At 42.7% G+C, this 21,998-nt stretch overlaps 1 pseudogene; it reads right to left on the bottom strand.

Annotated features, from left to right (window-relative positions):
* Positions 1–13,082: 13,082 nt before the first annotated feature.
* LOC145429549 (lysosomal alpha-mannosidase-like) lies at positions 13,083–21,889 on the bottom strand (annotated as a pseudogene).
* Positions 21,890–21,998: the final 109 nt, after the last annotated feature.

Below are 21,998 nucleotides of genomic sequence, written 5' to 3'. Positions count from 1 at the left end.
AGCTGACCTGAGAGAGCGGGTGGGTGTATAAGGCTGCAGCAGCTCAGAGAGATAAGATGGGGCTAGGCCAGAGCTTCCCAAAGTGTGGGGGGGTGCAGAGCCATTGCAGGCTGCGGGGGGGGGGGGGGGGGGGTATGAAAAGGGGAAAAAAACAAAATCCTTGGACACTGCTAGCACGGGGCGCCTACACAAACGCAAAGCAGGAGATGAAGCATCGCTGAATATGTTTCCAAACCAACTTTGTTCCAAGCCAAAGACTAGAAAATATGGTGAAGCATATCTTCCCTTTGGTTTCACCTGCACAAGTGCTGAGGTAGGTCTCCCCTGCAGGATTGGTTTCCCTTCGTCGGGAGCAGCGCTGGGCTGTTCAAATCACGGACAAACAGTGTCCCACATTCTTGATTTTTAGTTCACAAACACTTGTTGTAATGACTAACTACTCCTGACATTTTGGAGATGTTAGCTCTTTATACAGTAAAGTTAGAGTGCGATACAAAAAATATCAGGCTGATCCTGCCACGATTTGTTCCCCCGGTTCAAATCACGGAATAACAATATCCCACAGTTTATGTTTTTAATCCCATTTTGCACAGAGAAGCATTATTTGAATAATGTATTGATAGCAATGCTGAATATTATTACACAATAAAAAAACAACTACATGTAAAATTACACCGTAGGGGTGTATGTCTAAGGAGCTCAATGAGGTAGCTTGGAGCTATATCGTTAATAATTCGGAAGGTGAGCAGCAGGATTTTGAATTAAATGCGATACTTAACAGGAAGCCAATGCAGGTCGGCAAGGACAGGGGTGATAGAGGCATTACATCGGTCTTTCCATCACATTTGTGGCTTCTTCTCCGCTGCTTCTAAGTGGAAATTGGTACATTTAACTTCCCACGTGTGGGACTAATAAAGGTTATCTTATCTTACTACAATTATCTGACATCTTTAGTTGTTTTTTTACAGATGAAGATTTGTGCTCATGAAACACATGAAGTACAATTTTGTTTCTGTAGTTGATCAATCAGTTATTTGACTTGCATGAATTTAGCAACTATTATTATATGTTTAATCTTTAAAAGTACTTACTGTTGATATTATTTTCTGTAAATTGTTCAAAATCATAAATGTGTGAGAAGCACTCAATCAGGGGCGACTCCAGCATCAAACCTTTAGGAGGGCTCAGCTCAGTCTTAATGTCATGCTTTTAGTGTTGCCTTCAAAAGAAATGTAATTTTTGGATGACCTACAGCAGTGTCTAAGAATAACAGATTTTAATATAATACATCAGCTTTACGGTGGTCACTTTAGTTTAAAACCCGATGCAATGGCACAGTCATGTTGACCAGTAAATTTCAAAAACAGTTTAAGAAAAAGCAGATCAGAGGAGAAACCTGCACGGCATTGTTTCAGTCTCTTAACCACATAGAGGCCAGTCCACCAAATCATCAAGTATTTAAAGTACCATTATACAATACAGACAGTTCAAAATCCCCCTGCGACTCCACCTGCACAAGAAGCAAACTGGTAATAGAGCTGGTTTTAAATGACAGCTTTTGAATTCATGCAAACCCAAACACTTTGTTGAGCAGACTCAGCACAGAGACTCGTGTACACCAATTCAGAGAGTGGAGAACAGATTTGTAGTCTGTCACATCAGTATAGTAGCATTCATCCTGTTCAAGTTTACAGTGATGTGAATGCTGCTAAATGCTATTATTCACATTAATAGCAGAGTGCTACTGAAAAGCACACAACGCATCCATTTAATGCATGTAGATTGTGTGAAAAATCCACCTGATCTCTGTTAGTTCCAGTCTCTCTGTCCGCGCTTCCTCTTTGTACTGACAATCACACACAAACATTTTATATTCAACTACAAAAATAACGAAAAAAATATTCTTGTAATAATTATTTTAAGAGCATCGTTTGATAAGAGCATAGCACCCTGCTTAGTTATGAGCGATCACCATAGATGAATGTGGGCAAAGCAGAAGTGACGTATATGTAGCCAGGTGGACGGTCTTTATTATCGGACATGTCCCTGACTTTGACTTCATGTCCACTCTTACCTGTTTCTTATATGTGCTGAGTTCCTCCATCTTTCTCCCTCTCTGTCATCCCCTCTCAGTCTTTGTGCAGTCACCCAAAGGTTAATTATAAAAGTATATCAGAGTTTACAACCGAATAAAAGGCATAAACTGGTCCATATCAGTTTGCTGCTGCTGGCGAGGGTGTTGCTAGGATCTTGAAGCATACAGGGCTTACAACAGCCCTGAAGTCTTTTGAGTTTTCACTCAATAACAGCACCTTTTAAAGTTATTTGTTTTTATTCATTTAAACATATAGTAAAATTAATATAAAGTGGTAAATGTTATGCACTACCTAAAGTGTGAAGTCACAGAATGATACTATTTAGTGCAGTTTTTAATCATTACCAGTCTTCATCTTAGAGCTTGTGCTCTTATTGTGCCATGATGTCTCCTTTTAAACTGTGTGGATGTTCACCTCTTCTTCATCCTTCCTGTTCCTTTCACCAAACTGCTCACTCTTGTTCTCCTCTGATCTCACTTCCTGTTCTGGTTATAAGAAGAATGCAGTCAGCATGTGTCAAAGACACTCCCTTAGACTAGATATTTAACATTTTATTTATCAACTATTTTATGCACTAAATCAATTATTAAACAAATATCATATTGTAGAAATGCAAATAATAATGCACTAAGCAGTTTCATGCCACAAGAGCTAAATGGTCACTTCACTGTATTTATTTCCCACAAACTACTATACCTAGGATCTTCAGGTTTCCCTATATTTCATTAATCTGCAGCGACTGTAGAACATAAAGTATATTGACCTCTATTGTTTTCTTTATGACTTGGCCTGAATACACACACATACACATCTTTGAATAGCACAACAAATGAGGTAATTTCCCATGTGTTTTAATAGGTTTTAGTGATTTATGGGTTTTATGTATGTGTGTGTATTTTGGTCTTCAGTGTAAATTTATACAAACTGTAATTTTTTCAGATGAAAGATCCGTTATTTAATGTTGCTTTATGTTGACTCTATGGAGAATAAAGCCTTACATGAGTGTTGCTATTTTTAATTGCGGAGTGGAAGACCTACTGTACTTGTTGTTTAGTCTGTGATCTGAATGATGAATTTAACCAAACTGAAAGCAAAGGTTACAGCTGGGATATTCCACACATTTGAAAGACTCATTGTGTAACTCAGATGTTTATGAGCTTTGATCACTCCAGCATAATAATTATCATGTAACTGCAAGAAGACTTAATGAAACTGAAACAATGCACCCTAACACAGGCATTTGAACTGTAGGCTAATGAGTACATGAAGTGTACCTCTACAGCTGAAAAGAGTTTGACTCTATAATTTCTGGATCTACTGATTTGTTTCTGATGTATCTCTTCTTTTATTTAGCCTGTATTTGTATAGCGCTTTACACAACCAGTCATCCACCCATTCACACACTGGTGATGGCAAGCTACAGTTGTAGCCACAGCCACCCAGGGGCGCACTGACAGAGGCGAGGCTGCCGGACACTGGCGCCACCAGTAGGCAACGGGGGAAGTATCTTGCCCAAGGACACAACGACCGCGGCCGTACAAGCCGGGGCTCGAACCAGCAACCTTCCAGTTACAAGGCAAACTCCCAACTCTTGAGCCACGATCGCCCCATTATGAACAGAAAGATGATGAAATCCTCTTTATTTGAGAAAATGTCCTTAAACTATTTTCCTCCTTCTTACTGAGTTTCCGAGCTACCTCTTTGTTAAGTGAATAAACTATTTGAACAAGAAAGATATCATGGCATTTATGATGATACAGAGTGTGTGTGTGTGTGTGTGTGTGTGTGTGTGTGTGTGTGTGTGTGTGTGTGTGTGTGTGTGTGTGTGTGTGTGTGTGTACACGCTCGGCAGAGGGGAGGTCAAGACAGGAGCTGAGTTGACCTGGTACATCAAGTTTGGATTTCCCCAGTTGTTGGTAAACAAAAAAGATTTAAACTCAAAAGATTTTGAGTTCATGCACACTGGAAAAAAATTCTCTTCATCACAATCATTTGTTTAAAAATATGGCTGTTTTACTGATCTATGGTTATTATTAAAGAGGAAGGAAAGAAGAAGAGGAAGCCTGAGCCCAGGTTCTGTCCATTTTCATAACAAGTGACAGCACAGACATCTGAGCTTTTTCGTCATAAAGATTGTGATGTGAAGCATCAGCAGGTAAAGTGTCGTTAAAGTGTCACTTCAATGATGCTGCTGGCAGAAAGAAGTGTTGACACATACTAGCTTTGAATAAAAGGCTTAAAACACAAACAGTCTAATCCTGGGTGTTGCTTTTAAGCTTAAAGAATATAATAGGGTTATATAATAAGGTTTAACATTGAAGGAGATTTGTTCCATAGTCACAGTTATACTTGTATTTCCTTTACTTACATCCAACACTACTATGTTCTGTTTCAAAACCGGGCCCTATTTCAGGAAGCCGGTTTAGAAAACTCAGAGTGAAAAACGATACTCAGGGTTGAGTAACCCCGAACTGTCCAACTCGGAATATTCGGTTTCAGAAAGGCTGATAACAATTAGTTCAATCAACGCGGAGTTGCTTTAACCCCAAGTTAAGCGCGCGCACGAGGATACATAAAGCCCTGATTAGTGGAGCACAGATTAAGCGAGTCACCATGAAGACGGAGGTCAATGTATTTTACATTGAGGCCGAAATTCTGATGGCAGCATATGCCGATAACATGCAAATTTTGCAGAAAAAAAGTAACACAGCCTCAGCTGCAAAACAAAGGGAGCATGCATGGCAAAACATAGCCGACAGAGTCAATGCGTGAGTGTTAATTTAAACATTGATCTAGGGATTTCCACCCATTTAACATGTTATTTTATTATATTTTATTTTATTTTTTTATTTTATACATTTTATGTTGTGATGTGATGTGAGCGCAGGTGCAACCCAACAGGCCCCAAATGTTCCTGGCAGCAAGTAAAAATGAAATATAAAAATATAGTCCAAACAGGTGAGGTGTAATTGTATTATGAGCCATGGTGCTTGGTCTGTTTGTCCCATGTAAATCAATTGCAGTTAGAGGCTACATTAATTTTCTTTCTGTAAGCACTTATTGAAATTATCTGAGCACATTACAAGTAAATATTTGCTTACTTTGTATGCTCAAATGTGACCCGTTATGGCCACTAGAAAAAAAGCGGAGGCCCGAAAAACAGGTGGGGGTCCTCCACCACCACCACTCACAGAGCCTGGCCACTTGGCTTCGACATTTGTGATAATGTTGGCAGCATCACATATGATCTTCACAGTGCAGAGAACACAAATTAGCATCCATATAATGAAAAAAAGTGCAGGGAACTATGTACCTGCACATTAATGCTGTGGAAAGACTTCCTGTTCACAGAGTCTCCTTCATTTACTGAAGGAGCAATGATTGGAATGTGAGTGCCATCTGTACAGCCAATCACGCCTGGGAACCGTGAAAATAAATGTAAAATTTAAGTAGTAGTTCAAATATCACCACATCATGAATTAAGTTTTGTTCATCCTGCTACCTGCAATTTTGTAGAATACCTCTTTGATAAATCTTGTGGGTCTGTGACCGGGGAACACCACAGATGAGTACAGGAGACGTTTCAGTGCAACTGTAACATTCCTGACTGCCTGACAGACGGTAGCCTTGGAAACGTGCTCAGCATCACCAATATTATACAGAAAGCTCCCGTTTGCAAAAAACCGAAGTGCAATACAAATAATATCAGAATCAGAATCAGAAAGGGTTTTATTGCCAAATGTTGAGCAGGTTTACAACATTAGGAAATTGCTGCGGTGCTTCAGTGCAAACATACTGTCATAAATTACGCTTAAATAGACATGAAAATAAAAATAAGAATAAGAATTAAAAGTGCTAAGTAGATAGATATATACATGAGTGCAGGTGGTGATCAGTGCCAAACATGGAATGATGCAGTAAACACAGCGTAGGGTCATGTGATAGTGGTGGGAACAGTCATACGGTTATTGTTCATGTGTCCGACAGCAGAGGGGAAGAAACTGTTCTTATGGCGAGAGGTTCTGGTGCAAATGGACCGGAGCCTCCTGCCTGAGGGGAGCAGGTCAAACAGACTGTGTCCAGAATCCATGTACTGAGAGAATGTCCGCGATGTGTCACTTGAGCAATATTAGGCCTGAGGATGTTATTCAAATAAACTATAGATTGTGCTGAAAAACGGTAACGTTCACACAGAAAATCATCAGGAAATGATAAAATGTCCAAACGCGCTCTAATCACTCTCTCCCGGCAGAGAGCTCTGCGGAGAATTTGGGCTTCAACATCTACTGGCTCTTCAAGGAAGGGGCACTTCCTACAGTCAGGTTTCCGACAAAGAGGCGGAGAACGTCAGGGTTAGTTGAAGTTCAATTCAATTCAATTCAATTCAATTTTATTTATATAGCGCCAAATCACAACAAAAGTCGCCTCAAGGCGCTTCATAGATACAGAGAAAAACCCAACAATCATATGACCCCCTATGAGCAAGCACTTTGGCGACAGTGGGAAGGAAAAACTCCCTTTTAACAGGAAGAAACCTCCGGCAGAACCAGGCTCAGGGAGGGGCGGCCATCTGCTGCGACCGGTTGGGGTGAGAGAAGGAAGACAGGATAAAGACATGCTGTGGAAGAGAGACAGAGGTTAATAACAGATATGATTCAATGCAGAGAGGTCTATTAATACATAGTGAGTGAGAAAGGTGACTGGAAAGGAAAAACTCAATGCATCATGGGAATCCCCCGGCAGCCTACATCTATTGCAGCATAACAAAGGGAGGATTCAGGGTCACCTGGTCCAGCCCTAACTATATGCTTTAGAAAAAAGGAAAGTTTTAAGCCTAATCTTAAAAGTAGAGATAGTGTCTGTCTCCCGAATCCAAACTGGAAGCTGGTTCCACAGAAGAGGGGGCTGAAAACTGAAGGCTCTCCCTCCCATTCTACTTTTAAATACTCTAGGAACAACAAGTAGGCCTGCAGAGCGAGAGCGGAGCGCTCTAATAGGGTGATATGGTACTACAAGGTCATTGAGATAAGATGGGGCCTGATTATTTAAGACCTTGTATGTGAGGAGCAGGATTTTGAATTCAATTCTGGATTTAACAGGAAGCCAATGAAGGGAAGCCAAAACAGGAGAAATATGCTCTCTCTTTCTAGTCCCTGTCAGGACTCTTGCTGCAGCATTTTGGATTAGCTGAAGGCTTTTCAGTGAGTTTTTTGGACATCCTGATAATAATGAATTACAGTAGTCCAGCCTGGAAGTAATAAATGCATGAACTAGTTTTTCCGCGTCACTCTGAGACAGGATATTTCTAATTTTAGAGATGTTGCGCAAATGGAAGAAAGCAGTCTTACATATTTGTTTAATATGTGCGTTGAAGGACATGTCCTGGTCAAAAATGACTCCAAGGTTCCTCACCGCGTTACTGGAGGCCAAGGTAATGCCATCCAGAGTAAGAATCTGATTAGATACCATATTTCTAAGATTTTCAGGGCCGAGTACAATAACCTCAGTTTTATCTGAATTAAGAAGCAGAAAGTTAGCGGCCATCCAGGTCTTTATGTCTTTAAGACATTCCTGCAGTTTAACTAATTGGTGTGTGTTATCTGGCTTCATGGACAGATAGAGCTGGGTGTCATCTGCATAGCAGTGAAAATGTATGCTATGTCTTCTAATGATACTGCCTAAGGGAAGCATGTATAATGTAAACAGAATTGGTCCTAGCACTGAACCCTGTGGAACTCCATAATTAACCTCAGTGTGTGAAGAGGACTCTCCATTTACATGCACGAATTGGAGTCTATTAGATAGATATGATACAAACCACTGCAGCGCAGTACTTGTAATACCTACAGCATGTTCTAATCGCTCTAATAGGATATTATGATCAACAGTATCGAACGCTGCACTGAGGTCTAGCAGGACAAGCACAGAGATGAGTCCACTGTCAGAGGCCATAAGAAGATCATTTGTAACCTTCACTAAAGCTGTTTCTGTGCTGTGATGAGCTCTGAAACCTGACTGAAACTCTTCAAATAAACCATTCCTCTGCAGATGATCTGTTAGCTGTTTGACAACTACTCTTTCAAGGATTTTTGATATGAAAGGAAGGTTGGAGATTGGCCTATAATTAGCTAAGACTGCTGGGTCTAGAGATGGCTTTTTGAGTAAAGGTTTAACTACAGCCAGCTTGAAGGCCTGTGGTACATAGCCGATTATTAGAGATAGGTTGATCATATTTAAGATCGAAGAATTAATTAATGGCAGGACTTCTTTGAGCAGTTTTGTAGGAATGGGGTCTAAAAGACACGTTGATGGTTTGGAGGAAGTAATTATTGAAGTTAACTCAGAAAGATCAATTGGAGAAAAAGAGTCTAACTTAATATCAATGGTACTAAGAGTAGCTGTAGATAATATTACATCTGTGGGATGATTATTGGTAATTTTTTCTCTAATGATAAAAATTTTATTTGTGAAGAAGTTCATGAAGTCATTACTAGTTAACGTTAAAGGGATGGTTGGCTCAAAAGAGCTCTGACTTTTTGTCAGCCTGGCTACAGTGCTGAAGAGAAACCTAGGGTTGTTCTTATTTTCTTCAATCAGTGATGAATAGTAAGATGTTCTGGCTTTGCGGAGGGCTTTCTTATAAAGCAGCAAACTATTTCTCCAGGCTAAATGATGATCCTCTAGATTTGTGACACGCCATTTCCTCTCCAGATTACGAGTCATCTGCTTTAGGGTACGTGTTTCAGAATTATACCACGGAGTCAGGTACTTCTGATTTGAGGCCTTAGTTTTCACAGGAGCTACAGTATCCAGAGTCGTACGTAGTGAGGAGGTGAAATTATTAACAAGATAATCGACCTCTGTTGGGGTAGCGTTCAGATAGCTGCTTTGCTCTGTGTTGGTACAGGGCATTGGAGATGATAACAGTGGGTGGATTATATTCTTAAACTTAGTTACAGTGCTTTCAGAAAGACATCTACTTTGATAAAGTCTACTCTTCACCGCTGTGTAATCAATTATTGTAAAAGTAAATGTTATCAGGAAATGATCAGACAGGAGAGGGTTTTCAGGAAACACTGTTAAATGTTCAGGTTCGATGCCATATGTTAAAAAGTAAACCTGCTAGGGAGCAGGTTAGCTTCACGGAGTGTGTCGTCATAGTAACTCACTCAGGATTAATCTAAACTCGCTTCGTGAAACTGAAAACCCAGAGTTTTCGTTAACTCAGGGTATACTTACTCAGTTTTTCCACTAAACCGGCTTCCTGAAACAGGGCCTTGGAGTTCGACACCTGTGGTTTAGATTAACTGATTCTTTAAAGCCTGAGGTGGATAAGCAGTTGAGAACAGATGAATCGATAATAAAGTGAGCACTGGGAATGAAAATCTGTAGCTGCAACACCAGAGGCCACAAGAGCACACTCAAACCTCATGATACTGACTCAAGACCACAAAGAAAATTCAATTTGTTTTATCTATTAAATCCATTACTTTTATCTTAAAATTCACTTTCACTTGAAGTAGTCATACAGATGGCAGTAGTGGTTTTCAGTATATTTTCAATCAAAATTTAAATTACAAGTTAATAATAATAATAAGAATTTTCCAAGACCTACTACCTAAAATTTGGAAGTGAACTCTTTTAGCCAGTTATTGGAGATTATGTAATGGAATTTCAGGAGCAGGACCACGCCTCCAACAGTGACTCCCACCTGTTCCTAAAGTTGAAAGAATATTTGTCCAGAAGGTGATTGTGTGGCGCAAGCAAGCGGGTACGACATGGGCATTGTAAAACTGCCACAGCATCTGCAAAAATGCAGCGAGTGAAATGGTGATTATGCAGAAAAATAAATAATTCTTCAACCTTTAAAATGATGTAAATATTTCTAAAACAATAGGTGACCTTACTTTTGAGATTGCCCTTGTAGGAAAAACCCCCCAAACCTTAAATACCCTGAATTAGTTTAGTTACTTAAAGTAGTCCTGAGTTTCTCTTTGTTGAGAAAAAAAAAGCTGTGTTCATGTTCTTCCAGTGTTCTTTGTTTCTTGTACATGTTGCTCCTTCTATCATCTCCACTTATTTATTTTTTATTCTCTTTTCTCTGGTTTCCTGTTAATCCTTCTCCTCATTTGTTCTCTCCTTCAGTGGTGGAATCTCTGCTGACCTGCAAGACAAGAGGAAAAAGTTCCAGAACAAGAGAAAGAACCAGATCACAGACTCGCCAAAACATACTGCTGGCTGTTCAGACGTTACTACATCAGAATCCAACAGCTTTCATGAGTATTTCTTTATTTTTGTCTTTCAGGGAAAAAACCCTTTTTGATCATCCGAGGCTTCACATCGCTGTTCAACATCTGTTCTGATGTCAGATTATCAGCAGTTAAATGCTGCTTCACTGATTATACACAAGATTTGTGGCACAAACACGAGGGCAGGACAGTAAGGATGATTGATTTTTATTATTAGCTGCTTCTTGATAAGTAGAAAAATCTAAGTATACACAACATGGCAGAAATGCAAAGATTATACTTTATTGCACGTATCACTTTGTCAAATCAAATCAAATCAAATCACTTTTATTGTCACATCACATGTGCAGGTACATTGGTACAGCACATGTGAGTGAAATTCTTGTGTGCGAGCTTCACAAGCAACAGAGTTGTGCAAAATACAATAATGTAAACAAGCAAAATACAAGAATGGCTACATCTGAAACTAATAAATATATGTACAATATATAATAGTATATGCATTTCTCGATGTGTATACTAAATATTTTTCTACGTGTGTGTGTGTGTGTGTGTGTGTGTGTGTGTGTGTGTGTGTGTCGCACATATTTTACAAATTAAATAGAGTAAACAATAAGTGGAATATTTAAAATAATAAAATAAAATATACAGAGTGAGACATGTGCAAAACAGTGGCGTTACTGTACAGTATGGAGTGCATAATGTTAAAGTTCCAGTAGTGAAGCTGAGGTGTCTATGACGTGTTCAGCAGTCTGATGGCCTGATGGAAAAAGCTGTCTCTCAGTCTGCTGGTACGGGACCAGATGCTGCAGAACCTCCTTCCCGATGGAAGCAGTCTGAACAGTTTATGGCTGGGGTGACTGGAGTCCTTGATGATCCTCCCCGCTTTCCTCAGGCACCGCTTCCTGTAGATGTCTTGGAGGGAGGGAAGCTCACCTCCAATTATCCGTTCAGAGCACCGCACTACTCGCTGGAGAGCTTTGCAGTTGTAGGCGGTGCTGTTGCCATACCAGGTGGTGATGCATACAGTGAGGATGCTCTCAATGGCACAGTGATAGAAGGTCCTGAGGATGCAGGGGCTCATGCCGAATCTTTTCAGTCTCCTGAGAAAGAAGAGGCGCTGCTGCGCCTTCTTCACTGTTTTGTTTGTGTGTACTGACCACGTAAGATCCTCAGCCAGATGTACTCCAAGGAACCGGAAGCTGCTCACTCAACAGCAGCGCCGTTGATGGTGATGGGGGTGTGTACTTCTCTGCACCTCCGGAAGTCCACTATCAACTCCTTTGTCTTTGCGACGTTGAGGGTGAGATGGTTGTCTTGACACCAGTGGGTCAGGGCGCTGACCTCCTCCCTGTAGGCCGTCTCATCACCGTTGGTGATAAGACCCACCACTGTAGTGTCGTCCGCAAACTTCACAATGATGTTGGAGTTGTTAGTGGCCGTGCAGTCGTAGGTGTAGAGTGAGTACAGGAGAGGGCTCAGTACACACCCCTGTGGAGCACCAGTGTTCAGTGTGATGGGGGATGAGGTGATGCTGCCCAGTCTGACCACCTGGCGTCTGTCAGACAGGAAGCTAAGGATCCAGCTGCAGAGGGAGCTGCTCAGTCCTAGATCCTGCAGTTTCCTGTCCAGCTTCGAGGGAACGATGGTATTGAATGCTGAGCTGTAATCTACAAACAGCATTCTCACATACGTGTCTCTCTTCTCCAGGTGTGACCGGGCAGTGTGTAGTGTCAGGGCTATGGCATCATCAGTGGACCTGTTGTGGCGGTATGCGAACTGTAGAGGGTCCAGTGAGTCGGGTAGTGCAGAGCGGATGAAGTCCCTGACCAGCTTCTCGAAGCATTTGCTCACGATGGGGGTCAGGGCTACAGGTCGCCAGTCGTTCAATGAGGAGATGGTGGAGGATTTGGGTACAGGGACGATGGTGGCCATTTTGAAGCAGGCTGGGACTACAGACAGAGAGAGGGAAAGGTTGAAGATGTGCGTGAACACTCCAGCCAGCTGAGCCGCGCATGACTTGAGGACGCGGCCGGGAATCCCGTCCGGACCAGTAGCTTTGCGCGCGTTCACCTTCCCGAAGCACCTCCGCACATCCTCCTCAGACACAGTGTGCGCACTGACGTCATCCACGGTGCGCACACTGTCCGGTCTCATGGTGTTCGCTGTGTCGAATCTAGCGTAGAATACGTTTAGATCCTCACACAGAGAGGCCGTGGTCTGCGGTGTGCTGGTTTTCCCTCTAAAGTCTGTGATCGTGTTTAGTCCCTGCCACATACTCCGAGGGTTGTCAAACTGTTGCTCCACCCTGTCCCTGTACTCACGTTTGGCTGCTTTGATCGTCTTCCGGAGTTGGTAATGTGCGTGTTTGTAGTCCGATGTGTTCGCGGAGGCAAAGGCGGTGCTCCGTGCCGCCAGTGCTGCGCGAACATCTCCGTTAATCCAGGGTTTTTGATTTGGGAAGGATTTAACTGTTCTGGATGGGACGACATCTTCCACGCATTTCCTGATAAATCCGCGTGGAAGATGTCGTGGGAGATGTGTGGGAGACTATATTCTGTTACTGCAACAGCACAAAAAACCCCCCCCACAAATATAAATGTTCTCAAAAATGTTAAAGGCAGCTTTAACGAATTCAATCTTATTCAGACATTCTGTATCAAAGGCTGAAGGCCTCCTGAAATGACTTTTGCCCAGGTCAGTCCGGGCTACAGCTGTGATCCGATTTTAAGTCGTAGGCAGCGTGAATACAACTTCTCATTCATCTTTTTCCCCCTAAAAATCCTCACTTTATTAAATCAGCAACGTAAACAAGCCACAGGAATGTCAATATACAATAATTCATCCTATAAAATCTCATGTGTGATTGGCTATCTAAGGTTGACTTTGAGAAGGAACGTTCGGATCTCCATTGGCCTTAAGGTCACCTCCCACGTGGACGGGTCTTGAAATGTCTTCAGCAGCGGCTTTTCTCCTGGAAAACAGACACATTACGTGAGCACAAACGACACAAAGTGTTTTTAGTTGGCTAATCTTTAAACACACCAGCCGTGACACGGGTCAGTGATCAGCAACCAAGTCTCCTCACAAGGAACAAAATAACATGTTGAGCTCCAGAAACACCTTGTAGTATACATTACATTATGAAGCATATCAATCTGTTTATGACTCTTTATAGCTCCCTGCTGGCTTAATTAGCACCTGCAGGGAAACTGTTAAGTCGATGACTACAATCAGAGATTTAAAAAGGCATCAGCAGATTTCTGTCAGCCCAGCGCTCCTTCAGTGCATGGTCACCTGCCAGATGTTGAAAAATCCAGATGTTGCCAGTCTTTATATTACTATATAAAATATTATAAATAATGTAATGAAATTGTGACAACACTAAACGAAGGCCAAAATCTGCAAATATCAGGGAATCCTCGCTATGGAAGTGTGATTGAAGAGCAGTGTACTACAAAGCCAGAATAACGGATTACTGAATAATGTTAAGTGCCGTATATGTTTGCAAATATGTTTCGTATTGAAGCCATACATTTAAAAAAAACACTGACTGAAGCGCAGACTGTGCACTTCATTGTCACTGGATTATAAATGTATTCAGTTGGTGTTTATGCAAATGAGATGCAAATGAGGAGACTTCACTCAGGCAAGTCTGCTGGACCAGACGGAGTGAGTCCCCTCGTCCTCAAGACCTGTGCCCCCCAGCTGTGTGGAGTCTTTCATAAACTGTTTATGCTGAGTCTGAGTCTGCAGAGGGTCCCGGTGATGTGGAAGACATCATGCCTCGTCCCTGTACCAAAGACGCCACGTCCCAGTGGCCCCCAGGATTACAGGCCCGTGGCACTGACCTCCCATATCATGAAGACCCTGGAAAGGCTCATCCTGGACCAGCTGCGACCCATAGTAAGACCACACCTGGATCCCCTTCAGTTCGCTTATCAGCCTCGTCTCGGAACTGAGGACGCCATCATCTACCTGCTCAATCGTGTCTACACCCATCTGGACCAGCCGGCGAGCACTGTGAGGGTCATGTTTTTTGACTTTTCCAGTGCTTTCAACACCATCAGGCCGACCGTCCTGGGTGATAAGTTAGCAGCGATGCAGGTGGATGCTTCTCTGGTGTCCTGGATTGTTGATTACCTGACAGGAAGACCACAATATGTACGTCTCCCACAGTGTGTGTCTGACAAGGTGATCAGCAACACAGGGGCACCACAGGGGACTGTCCTCTCCCCCTTCCTCTTCACCCTCTACACCACAGACTTCAGCCACTGCACAGAGACCTGCCATCTTCAGAAGTTTTCTGATGACTCTGCGGTGGTTGGATGCATCAGCAGGGATGATGAGACAGAGTACCGGGCTGTGGTCGACTCCTTTGTCACGTGGTGTGAGCAGAATCATCTGCAGCTCAACGTGGCAAAGACCAAGGAACTGATCGTGGACTTCAGGAAGACCAGGAAACACTTGACCCCTGTTTCAATCCAGGGGGTCAGTGTTGACATTGTGGAGGACTATAAATACCTTGGAGTACACATTGACAATAAACTGGACTGGGCTAAAAACACCACGGCACTTTACAGGAAGGGCCAGAGTCGTCTCTATTTTTTGAGGCGACTGAGGTCCTTCAACATCTGCCAGAAAATGCTGAGGATTTTCTACGAGTCTGTTGTGGCCAGTGCGATCCTCTATGCTGTTGCATGCTGGGGGAGCAGGCTGAGGGTCGCAGATGCCAACAGACTCGATAAACTGATCCGTAAGGCCAGCAATGTTGTGGGGATGGAGCTGGACTCCCTCAAGGTGGTGTCGGAGAGGCGGATGCTGTCCAAGATAAAGACTATGTTGGATAACACCTCCCACCCACTCCATGACATGCTGGTCAGTCACAGGAGCTCGTTCAGTGAGAGACTGAGATTACCGAAAAGCACCACTGAACGACACAGGAAATCTTTCCTGCCTGTGGCCATCTCCCTGTACAACGCATCCACTTAACACACTGTTTACTGCTACAACTACACATGTTTCTTTTTCAGCTATTTATTTATGAGTGACTTATGTTTGTATGTATATATATGTATATATTATACTATTCTTAGTTAGTGTATTGTCTGTCTTGTCTTAATGTTGGTTTATAATGGAGCACTGTAACAAAAAATTATTTCCCCCAGGGATCAATAAAGTATTCTGATTCTGATTTATATACTGCTGCTACATTTCCTTCACACAGCTGGAACTGCAGCTACGAGCGCACAGAACACGCATCATTTAATCTATTAAATTATTTTCACTTTGATCTGACAACAAACCAAAGTGATTTCCACAGAAGTTCATACCTGGTCTCTGAGATTTTACCACCGACCTCCAAAATGCACAAAGCTCAAAGCAGCTGAGTTGGAATCCATATTAAAATACGCCCGAGGAGACGACATTCATTGAAATTTAGCCAAATTTAAATCGAGTCAGACTGGAGAACACATCCAGCTTTGAATCTAGGGTGACGTTCAGAACTGCAGTGGTGAACTAACTGACACAACACTGGTGTCCTGTACCTTTCTCAGGAGTCCAGTCAAAACGTTTCATCTCATCTTTCCACTGATTGGCCGACAGGTTCAACTCAGCCACACCCAGAACCTCCAGAGTTGAAAACAGCTTCTGCACAGACAGGAAAGACGATGGGATTAGTTACAGCAAAACGACATTCCACTGGATTGCAAACGAGAAACGACTGAATGACAGATGATCGTACGGTCGCTTTGAGTGTAACAAGGTTTAAATTGTGTCTGACCTGCAGGTTGACTGTGACTGGCTGAGAGCTCACTTTGCTCTCTGAGCTCTGGTACTGATGCTCCAGTCTCAGCAGCACTGAGTCTTCATCCCACTGACTGAGTGTCAGCAGGTGGACAGCAGGGGGCAGTGCAGCCAGAAGCCCTGAGAACTAAAAGACAAAGACCCCTCACTCACAGAAACCATGCCTTTAAAAAAAAAAAAAAGATTTAATGTAATCCAACCACATTTTCTATAAAATTACTATATAAAGTTGATATGAATTTCAACCAATCACTGGCTCTGAAAACATGTCAGCAGCAGTTGCCGCTAAAGGCAACACAGCTTAGCTCAGTTCCCCTGAGAGCGAGTGAAACCATGTCTAAAAAATGCAAATATGTACACAGCAGGACAGAAATGGGTTATAACCAGCAGCATAGACAGTTGGAGACAATGACTCAAAACAAGCAGCAGACTCTCACAGGAACAGCCTGCAGTTTGTACAGTGCAGGTCACAGCACTGTACAAAGCTTTTCTTAAGCTTACACACAGGAGTTTAAGGTGTTTGAACAGGAACCTGCAAGATGGAGGCCAGCTGGTTCTTGCACTGCTAATATTTCAAACACAGATCACATCACCGTGACTTCTGAAACCCGATTAGTGAAGTGTGTTAATAACATGTCTTTAAAATACATGCAGTATTTGTACAAGTACTGTACGAATGTGCACGTGATTGGGTGAATGAGTAGAAAGGCGCTATACAAGTACCAATCCGTTTATCATTTACATACCTCCAGCTGAGTGTTTGGCTTCAGATCTCCATCAGTAAACGTAAGCAGCGGCTGCAACACCATCCCCTCTGCGAAGGGGCGGTGCGTGTCGGCAGCAGTCTGCGGGGGATCGAGGGTGAGCAGGAGGCGGCCGCGGACCACCAGCCCGTCTGGGAAGATGCCAGAGATCTCGTTGAGAGGTTCACCAACACCACGGAAATCATCGTGGCGCAGCCGGCGGTGGAGCTGAGGGTGAGGAGGTTGGATAGAGAGACTTTAATAAGAACTCCTTGTGTGCGCTTAGATGGGGTCAACATGCTAATGGTAATGAGCTACGACTTTATGCCTCACCATGATCTCCAGTGAACCATTCTGGATGCTGCCTCCACCCTGAGAGCGATCCGTTACCACAGTGAGTTGGTCCACATCATCCTGAAGACACACAAGTGAAAGGAAAACATCACTTGTGATAATTCATAGAACTGACAGTCAATGCTCTTTGTTGCTTGTCTCTCCAAATGGAAGCTAACAAACACACAAACCTTGATATAAGCGCGAGAGTTGATTGGGTAGTAGTTTCCAGCAATGGGCTCTGACTGTTGCAGGTTCCAGGTGGGCCGGAAGTCTTTCCTGTTTGGGGGGGATGGGACACACACACACTAAGTGTACAGAATTAGATTCTTTTAATGTAAAACTATCACATAACTGTACAGCTGTCTTACTTTGTATATAATCTGTAAAATACCATCCAAAACAACTGCAACAACTTTAAAAGGTTAAAATGCATTTTCCATCATCAAAAAACAAAAAGCAAACTCTTACTTCCTCTGCAGAACTTCTCTGCCGTTGGAATCAGTGTAGAAATATTCAGAGGTTTTGATGCTGGTGTCCAGACGAGTGATCACCTCCTTCCCCAGGCTGTCACTAAAAGGTCAAGACAGCAAGTGTGACGTGGGTTAAAGGTGGGTGGTGTGGGGAGCATTTTGGCCAGGATTCCTCACTTTTCCTTGAATTTATTTCTCTCGCTCACAAATAAAAAAATAAATAATTATGAGCTAAATCTATTCCCCAGTGGGTGTGCATGGAATCTTATGGTCTAAAATTCCCTCTTTCCATGTATTTATAATCTGACATGGGGAAAAAGATAACGGCGATCTAAGCCAATCACTTGCTATGATATGAGGAAATATTTAGAAGGGCAAAGCTCTGCCACAATATTGCCCCATATGAGGTTTTTCTCCCCTGAAAGATCAGTTGACATTAAGACACTGAGCTTTTAGAAAGGTTGAAGAGAACAGAAATTTCAACAACCACTTATCTCTAAAAACATCTCCATTACATATGTAGTGTGCACGTGTTAAACTCACTCTATCGGCACAGGTCCCACAGTCCACTCGAGCTCCAGAGCTCTGCTGTCAGCATAGAGACGAACCACCTGAGACACCCAGGGAGCAAACCACTGCCTCACCTCCTGCACCACTGACGTCTGAGGATGAGAGCATTGCAGTACAAAATTAGACGCTGCATATTAGCCTCTAAACAGGGAGGTAAAACATGTTGGCACGTTCATTCTGACACCCACACATATAAAATGACAGCAGCCTATAATTTAGAAGTAAACTGAATAACAGTGTAAAAACAAAGCTTTGCTATGAGGAATCTACGTCTGGATACGAGCAAACATCTCTACCTTAATGATCTCCGTCTTGGCCGTCCGGCTGATGATGAAAGGTGTGGAAGAGTTGGGTCTGAAGATGTAGGCTCCAGAAGGCTGCTTGCTCTCTCATACTTGCTGCTGGCACACATACTGACCTGGCAGTCCACCGCTTTGCCACTAGCATCTGACACGCTGTACACTGTTCCATTGACCGGCAGCTTGACGGGCCAAGTGACGGGCCGAGCGAGAGGGTTGTACACATTGACTGAGAACTGAATGACAGACAAAAAACAAGCGAGAGAGAGGCAGCGTGAGCATCCAGTCTTATCTGTAATTACACAGAATGTATTTACAATAACTGTAGCCCAGGTTTTTTAGGCTGTACACCTTGAATACACTGTTTGTTCCGAGGATAAATCTCAGAGGGTCAGAGTGTTCAGAATTACATTTAAGATGACATAATATGTTTTTTTTTATTATGTTACTGATGGATGGTTGTTTAACATGGTTTAAATGACAGGATCAGTACATGTACAAGTAAGACTTATGAGCAAAACCTTCAGATTTTAAAGCTGCGACTCTACCCGCTTGCTGTTCAAATGTGTTGATGCATCCTCAGTCATCCAGGTAAGGAACTTTTAAAAATTAATTCTATTCATCTGGACGTAGAGTTTTCAGTGGGACAAACATTTCGTCACTCATCCAAGTGACTTCTTCCATTTCAGCTGACCGCAGGTTTCACTGATCACATTAACTGGGTGGACCATCACATTAGGTTCACCTGGGAGGTTATGGCAGGTTAGCCTTCTTAGACTGTGAGATTTACACCAGTAAAGGGGGACATTTAAAGTTGATGTGCACTGTAAACAAATGCTCACGGGTGAGTATTTAAGGTTTGACTCTCATCATCCACTGGAGCACAAACTGGGTGTCATCAGGACGCTACAACAGACACAGCGGCCAGGGAAGTAGAAGAACATCACATCATGAAGGCCCTGAGTAAATATGGTTATCCCAGCTGGACTCTTGTCAAAGCTTGGAGGCGCCAATCAATTCAGGAGAGAAGCAAAACTGCTGCCTAAGCGAAAACCCTTAGTGATCCCGTATGTGTCAGGAGAAGCAGAACATTTGAGATACATTGTTTTTCTAAACACCGGGTCTCGGAGGCTTTTAAACACCAAAACACACAATGCAAAAATTGGTCCACCCCAAGGATCGGGTCCCCCGACACAAACAGAGTAACATAGTGTACGCTGTTAAGTGCCAGGAGGATTGCCAGGATTTATACATCGAGGAAACCAAACAACCTCTGGCGAAGCAGTTGACTCAACACAGAAGAGCCACCTTGTCAGGCCAGGACTCCGCAGTCTATTTACACCTACAGGCCAGTGGACACTCTTTCAATGATGTACACATCCTGGACAGGGAGGAACGCTGGTTTGAGCAAGCAGGCCAGGAGGGGGCCTAAGGGTACATCTTTCACCATCTTACAATGCTGTGACTGCAGCCATTCCCCAACTTTCAGTGAATGGTACTCATGGTCGTTGATCAGTGATTGTTGATCAATGGTCATGACAATTTGCATATTAATGATCAAGAAACTGACCTCACAGCAGATTGCACAATGACTGAAACCAGCCCACTGAAGGAACAAATGTACTGTTTATAAGGTTGGGGAAACCTGCGTCAGCTGAGTCTGAAGAATTCACTTGGATGAGTGACGAAACGTTTCTCCCACTGAAAACGTCACGTTCAGATGAACAGAATCAACCTTTTTGGGATTGCTGTTCAAACCTTTTACCAGTGGGTGGTAATCAGACAGATGACTTAAATAGGACTCTAAATTGGGCTGCACCAGTGCAAAGATTACTAAGGATTTCACTCTAAATCATGTAAATCTACTTTATTCAATTCCAAAAAATAAAGATGAGTTGGAAATGAGTAAAGCGGGTCCCCTTCAAAGTCTATTTTCTGTGTTTTTTACCTTCTTGCTGGATTCAGTGAGAGGACACACGCTGACGTTGAGGTTTTCACAGTAGATTCGCTCAGCAGACAAGCCGCTGAGAGCAGCCAGACTGTTACTGACTAAAACCTGAAAGAGAGACAACAGTTAGACAAGAAACCTGTGCAAGAAAGTTTGGACTGAAGAACACTTTCTGCTAAAGACATGATAATATATTTTCCTGTACAGAAAATGACAAATTTAGCACAAGTAACTTCTGTTGGGTAAGACAATGTACTGTGAAGCCTGGAGTACCTGACAGTGTTGCCAGCCGTTAGCAAGCTTCCTGGCGTAGTCATTTGCTACGTGTTGCTTTTCTGTGCCCGACACAGCGTCATGGTGCTGAGCCACAGCCATGGCTTTCTCTACCAACGAAAGCAGCCGTCACTCAATCTCTTGTCTGACATCCAATTGGTCTTAGTAACACAAATACAACTTTTAAAAAGTGTCCATATTCTCTACCGGTTCACCAATTCACAGTTGTGGGGAGGCTGGAGCCCATCCCAGCTCTCCTACATCCTGGACAGGTGCATCACAGGAGTAGCACATGAAGACAGCCAACCATTTATGGTCATGCTATTACATGTTAACCTAATACGTAAGTCTTTAGACTGTGGCAGGAAGCCAGAGTACCTACAGTATGCCTATGCAGAACCCACTAAGGAGACACAAAAAAGATTAAATCAAATCTTACTCATGGTCTGGCTTCTGGGTGTCTGAGAAATCTTTGAATTCCTCAGGGAGGTAAGCTTGCACTTCTTCACGTGTAAGCCAGATGCACTGAGACCCCAGTCCAGTGGCAAGAAAATTTGTCCATGTTGCAATAATGCGGCTCACTGTGGACTGGTGTATGTTAAATCGGTGTGCCATGTCCCGCTCCTTCAAACCAACTGACAGGAAAACCAGGAAAAGAGAAAAATCGTCAATTGGCTGTAGCAGCTGCCTCTGGAAGGTGAAAACAAAAGGGAAAATGTTACTCCTTAAGCTATGAACTAGTAAAATTATGCTTTTCTTGGCTAAATGTTTTGCAATGGTTAGGCATACCATACTGTACCATGGGGTAAACAATGAGGTGCTGTAGTGCACAGGTGTACATCTTTACAGTATCTGACAGAGGCCCTGGTTCAGAAGATCTTAAACTCCCAGTTTGAAGTGAAGACAGAGCTGAGTGTAAAAGCAAAGATCTCAATTTACTGTCTGAGCTACGTCCTTATCTTCACCTATGGTCATAAGCTTGATTTAAAGATTGAAAGAACGAGATCACGGATACAAGCAGCAGAAATAAACTTTCCCTGTCAATCTTTTCTGTTCTGCGAGAGCAGACATCTTTTTTTCTTTCTTTTTTTTTTTAAGTAGAGCAAATATAACTGTGCTTTAAAGAATATGATTGTTTCCTTGCATGACAAATGGAGATGAGTTCTCCGTCATAAATGGTGTGGTCACCTGCAGGTTGAAGGTCAT

The sequence above is a fragment of the Astatotilapia calliptera genome, chromosome 6 (assembly GCF_964374335.1).
Source record: "Astatotilapia calliptera chromosome 6, fAstCal68.1, whole genome shotgun sequence".
Classification (NCBI taxonomy): domain Eukaryota; kingdom Metazoa; phylum Chordata; class Actinopteri; order Cichliformes; family Cichlidae; genus Astatotilapia; species Astatotilapia calliptera.
This window is presented reverse-complemented; position numbering and strand designations above follow the sequence as displayed.